Source organism: Salmo salar, chromosome ssa02 (genome assembly GCF_905237065.1).
Source record: "Salmo salar chromosome ssa02, Ssal_v3.1, whole genome shotgun sequence".
In the NCBI taxonomy this organism is placed as follows: Eukaryota; Metazoa; Chordata; class Actinopteri; order Salmoniformes; family Salmonidae; genus Salmo; species Salmo salar.
Genome location: NC_059443.1, coordinates 89,240,651 through 89,247,104, shown reverse-complemented (window position 1 = coordinate 89,247,104; position 6,454 = coordinate 89,240,651). Strand labels below are relative to the sequence as shown.

The window sequence follows — 6,454 nt, the reverse complement described above, 5'->3', positions numbered from 1 at the left end:
TTCATGCATGTTAACATCAGAAGCCTCCTCCCTAAGTTTGTTTTACTCACTGCTTTAGCACACTCCGCCAACCTTGATGTCTTTGCCGTCTCTGAATCCTGGCTTTGGTAGGCCACCAAAAATTCTGAAATTTCCATCCTCAACTACAACATTTTCCGTAAAGATAGAACTGCCAAAGGGGGAAGAGTCGCAATCTACTGCAGAGATGGCCTGCAAAGTTCCATCATACTTTCCAGGTCTAAGCCCAAACAGTTCGAGCTTCTAATTTAAAAAATGTATCTCTCCAGAAATAAGTCTCTCACTATTGCCGCCTGTTACAGACCCCCCCCCCCCCAGCTCCCAGCTGACACCATATATGAATTGATTGCCCCCCATCTATCTTCAGAGTTCATTCTGTTAGGTGACCTAAACTTGGATATGCTTAACACCCCAGCCGTCCTACAATCCAAGCTAGATGCCCTCAATCTCACACAAATTATCAAGGAACACACCAGGTACAACCCTAAATCCGTAAACATGGGCACCCTCATAGATATTATCCTGACCAACATGCCCTCCAAATACACCTCTGCTGTTTTCATTCAGGATCTCAGCGATCACTGGCCCATTGCCTGCATCCGTTATGGGTCCGCGGTCAAACTACCACACCTCATCACTGTCAAACGCTCCCTAAAACACTTCTGCAAGCAGGCCTTTCTAATCGACCTGGCCCGGGTCTCCTGGAAGGATATTGACCTCATTCCGTCAGTAGAGGATGCCTGGTTGTTCTGTAATTATAATTTCCTCACCACCTTAAATAAGCATGCCCCTTTCAAAAAATGTAGAACTAAGAACAGATATAGCCCTTGGTTCACTCCAGACCTGACTGCCCTCGACCAGCACAAAAATATCCTGTGGCGTATTGCACTAACAGCTCCCCACCCCACCAAGCCTCCCCAGCTTCTCCTTCACCCAAATCCAGATAGCTGATGTTCTGAAAGAGTTGCAAAACCTGGACCCGTACAAATCAGCTGGGCTTGACAATCTGGACCCTCTCTTTCTAAAATTATCCGCCGCCATTGTGGCAACCCATTTACTAGTCTGTTCAACCTCTCTTTCGTATCATCCGAGATTCCTAAAGATTGGAACGCTTCCGCGGTCATCCCCCTTTTCAAAGGGGGTGACACTCTAGACCCAAACTGTAACAGACCTATATCCATCCTGCCCTGCCTTTCTAAAGTATTCGAAAGTCAAGTTAAAACAAACAGGTCACTGACCATTTTTTGAATCCCACCGTACCTTCTCCGCTGTGCAATCTGGTTTCCGAGCTGGTCACGGGTGCACCTCAGCCACGCTCAAGGTACTAAACGTATCATAACCGCCATCAATAAAATACAGTACTGTGCAGCCGTCTTCATCAACCTGGCCAAGGCTTTCGACTCTGTCAATCACCGTATTCTTATCGGAAGACTCAATAGCCTTGGTTTCTCAAATGACTGACTCGCCTGGTTCACCAACTACTTCTCAGACAGAATTCAGTGTGTCTAATCAGAGGTCCTGTTTTCCAGACTTCTGGCAGTCTCTGTGGAGCTACCACAGGGTTCAATTCTCGGACCGACTCTATTCTCTGAAAATACTAAAGATGTTGCTCTTGCTGCGAGTGATTACTTGATCCACTTCTATGCAGACGACACAATCCTGTATACATCTGGCCCTTCTTTGGACACTGTGTTAACAAACCTCCAAACGAGCTTCAATGCCATACAACACTCCATCCGTGGCCTCCAACTGCTCTTAAACGCTAGTAAAACTAAATGTATGCTCTTCAACCGATCGCTGCCCGCACCCGCCCGTCCAGCATCACTACTCTGGACGGTTCTGACTTAGAATATGTGGACAACTATAAATACCTAGGTATCTGGTTAGACTGTAAACTCTCCTTCCAGACTAATATTAAGCATTTCCAATCCAAAATTAAATCTAGAATCGGCTTCCTATTTCGCAACAAAGCCTCCTTCACTCACCCTGCCAAACATACCCTCGTAAAACTGACTATCCTACCGATCCTTGACTTCGGCGATGTCATTTTCAAAATAGCCTGCAACACTCTACTCATCAAAATGGATGCAGTCTATCACAGTGCCATCCGTTCTGTCACCAAAGCCCCATATACCACCCACCACTGCGACCTGTATGCTCTCGTCGGCTGGCCCTCGCTACATATTCGTCGCCAAACCCACTGGCTCCAGGTCATCTATAAGTCTTTGCTAGGCCGCCTTCACTCAGCTCACTGGTCACCATAGCAACACCCACACATAGCACGCGCTCCAGGAGTTATATCTCACTGGTCATCCCCAAAGCCAACACCTACATTGGCCGCCTTTCATTCCAGTTCTCTGCTGCCAATGACTGGAACGAATTGCAAAATCGCTGAAGTTGGAGACTTATATCTCCCTCATTAACTTTAAGCATCAGCTATCTGAGCAGCTTACTAATCGCTGCAGCTGTACACAGCCCATCTGTAAATAGCCCATCCAACTGCCTACCTCATCCCCATGTTTTTATTTACTTTTCTTGCTCACACCAGTATTTATAACTATGTGTTTCTAACTATGTGTCGCACTGCTTTGCTTTATCTTGGCCAGGTCGCAGTTGTAAATGAGAACTTGTTCTCAACTGGCCACCTGGTTAAATAAAGGTGAATAATAGTCACATGTTCAACTATCATCAGCTGATCCAGGAAATCATTTTCTGAATGCCAGTCAAATGACAAACATCACGTCATATGTGAGGTTTGGGTACTACAGTAGGTCTATGTTATTGTTAGGTGAAGTTATGGGCCAATTTGGCAAACACTTAGTGTACAACCCCTCATTGTCAGGCTGATGGAAAAGCTAGCCAAAGAGCATTTTACTGTTTGAAGTGTTTTTAAGTATAAAGCGGTTGATTTGCGATGATGACACAACCATTATATTAAATAGAACATTAAAACGAGCCTTACAATTATAATCCAAAGTAGTGTGAAATGTACTCATAAGCAACCTGGAAATGGAGGTTACTCCCCTGAGTTTTTCCCCATTCACATTCAGAATACATTCTGAAAAACTCAAATCTTTGCTCACCATTTTTGCTCCAGGTAGATATAGTACATCCGTAACTTGTGGTTTCCTCATTACCAGATATACTACATCCATAACTAGTGGTTTCCTCATTAGCAGATATACTACATCCATAACTAGTGGTTTCCTCATTAGCAGATATACTACATCCATAACTAGTGGTTTCCTCATTAGCAGATATACTACATCCATAACTAGTGGTTTCCTCATTACCAGATATACTACATCCATAACTAGTGGGTTCCTCATTACCAGATATACTACATCCATAACTATCAGTTTCCTTATTAGCAGGGAGGTGTTTCTGCAATCAAATTGCGCGTGCATCGCCCTCGTGCAGCAATTATATTAAACAAAGAAACGGGCCTATATTGGAGACCAAATGTCGTCTGGCACACTGCTTAGGATTTCAGCAACTTTAACTTATTTCTAGCCTACAATCATCGATTTCACTACTAATGTGAAAACAAGACAAAATATAACTATTCTTGCTCATTTTAAGACATTTGTCCAACAATTTCAACATGACATTACAGACGTCAATTGTTGTACAACAACATCATGGCTACGCTGTTGGCATCACCTTTTACAGTGGATTTCTACTGTTGTGGGCCTTTAACCATCTGTCTGACTTTGTTGTTCACACAGGAGAGAGGCGGGACTATCGTGGATCCTCTGGGGAGCCTCAACAACCTCATGATGCTGAAGAGGCAGAGAAGAGTCGCTCCAGATCAAAACACCTCAAGAAACACCTGCAGAGATCCACAGGGAAGAGAACTCACTGCTGCTCTGACTGTGGGAAGAGATTCACCTCATCAGGCATTAAAACTCATCAGAAAATCCACACATGAGAGAAATCTTATAGCTGTGATCAATGTGGGAAACGTTTTGGTCAATCTGTAGAGCTGACAGTTCACCAGAGAACACACACAGGAGAGAAACCTTATAGCTGTGATCAATGTGGGAGGAGTTTTACTACATCTGGCTCTCTGACTCTACACCAGAGAATACACACAGGAGAGAAACCTTATAGCTGTGATCAATGTGGGAAGAGTTTTACAACATCTGGCCCTCTGACTCAACACCAGAGAATACACACAGGAGAGAAATCTTATAGCTGTGATCAATGTGGGAGTTTTACTACATCTGGCTCTCTGACTCTACACCAGAGAATACACACAGGAGAGAAACCTTATAGCTGTGGTCAATGTGGGAAGAGTTTTGCTGCATCTGGCTCTCTGACTCTACACCAGAGAATACACACAGGAGACAAACCTTATAGCTGTGGTGAATGTGGGAAGAGTTTTGGTAGATCTGTCTATCTGGTATCACACCAGAGAACACACACAGGAGAGAAATCTTATAGCTGTGATCAATGTGGGAAGAGTTTTAGTACATCTGGCTCTCTGAATCTACACCAGAGAATACACACAGGAGAGAAATCTTATAGCTGTGATCAATGTGGGAAGAGTTTTATAACATCTGGCTCTCTGACTGTACACCAGAGAACACACACAGGAGAGAAACCTTATAGCTGTGGTCAATGTGGGAAGAGTTTTGGTCAATCTGGCTCTCTGACTCTACACCAGAGAACACACACAGGAGAGAAATCTTATAGCTGTGATCAGTGTGACAAGAGATTCACCGATAAAAGACATCTGATCAAACATCAGAAAATACATGAAGGGGTTATTTCATGATATCAATGATATAATGTCACAATGTAGAATGTTTTAACATTGTAGTAGGAGTATTTTAATAGTGTCACAATGTTGAACCCTAAACGTTTGCCCCTGTTCTATTGATTTCAACATGATATGGATATTAGCCTCAGGGGGGTAAATCCAGGCTCTGAAATGGAAGAGTTACTATTTATGAGATTTAATAAAAAGTGACTAACAAAAAAAGAGTTGTGTTACACTTACCACGTTGGTGACGCATTTGAATCAAAATGTATCTGGCTGTTTTCTATAAATTGTCCTCTAACCAGTGATGTACACATTATTCCCAGATTCCGTGTGATTTTTGAGCTGTTAGTTTTAACAGGATGTGGAACCTCATCTCCCTCCTCTCGGTACAATTGATTACAAGATTATATTGATGAGTTATGACAAATAAGTGTTCCTTTGTTCAGTGACCCCTAAATTTAAATGCATCACTCCAAAATGTAGCTGACTGTCTTCTGCAGGTTGTCCTGTAACCAGTGAGGTAAAATATATCTCCCATTTCCATGTGTTTTTTTTTGTTGTGTTAGTTTCAACATCACGTACAACCTGATTTTCCCCCCTGATCGATATCAGTGATTTATTGCTACTTTTCAAAACAACAGCGTTTTTGGTGCTTGTGCAATTTATAAGCTGCTTGTTTTAAAAAATACAAGTAATAAGATTATTGTGGCAGATGTTTGTGTATATAGCACATTTTATGTTTAGATTTGGACATGTTAAAACTGTGTTAGGGAGTTTTTCCTAGGGAGTTTTTCCTAGCCACCGTGCTTCTTTCACATGCTTTGCTTGCTGTTTGGGGTTTTAGGCTGGGTTTCTGTACAGCACTTTGAGAATATCAGCTGATGTACGAAGGGCTATATAAAAATAAATTTGATTTGATTTGATTTGATTTTGACATTGGGGCTATCCCACCTAGCAAAATGTCATTGAAAAGATGTTGAAAATAAGACTATGCAATCAAATATTTCATATTTAAATTTCATATAACATTTAGTAATGACAATTATTTATGCAACCAACTGACAATTTTTTGGTACAATTATATTGACATTGTTCCCCTGCTTTTAGAATATCAGGGTTCATGGTGAGGACAACTTGGTTTCTGATTGTCTCAAAGTGGGCAGTCAAACAGTTTTGTGTTTTGCGTTTAGCCAGTGCGTTGCCATGGATCACAGTTTATTTTGACTGAACGTTTTTCCGTATTGGAGATTAGTTTTGTTTGGACTCGTTCCAAGGTGACGAGAGTTCTAGAAGCTAGTGAGTTTTAGGAAGACGAGAGTTCTAGAAGCTAGTGAGTTTTAGGATTCTATAGAAAGAAAAAGGAGAAAAGATACTATTGTATATTATTTAGATATACGTGTTTTTTTCTTTTTTTTAATTGTTGACTGCCAGTAGACACCATATTTATATTGGTGAAGGTGAAGCATTGTAGTTGATTATAATGAGAAATGGAAGTTGTTTTCTGTTGGCAAACTTGTCCAACAAAAATATAGGATATATTTGTTGTCTTGAAGGGGAAGGTGTTACAGGCTTTGGTTTTTACATTTTATGTTTTGAGGTTGGACGCCAGCACGTCGTCTAGCTCGTCGTATAGCTCGTTAGCACGTCTAGCTCGTTAGCACGTCTAGC

The 6,454-nt window shown here is 41.8% G+C and overlaps 1 pseudogene; it reads left to right on the top strand.

Moving 5' to 3' along the window:
- The first annotated feature begins 76 nt into the window (after nt 1-76).
- LOC123738796 (zinc finger protein 180-like) lies at nt 77-4,774 on the top strand (annotated as a pseudogene).
- The last annotated feature ends 1,680 nt before the right edge of the window (nt 4,775-6,454 follow it).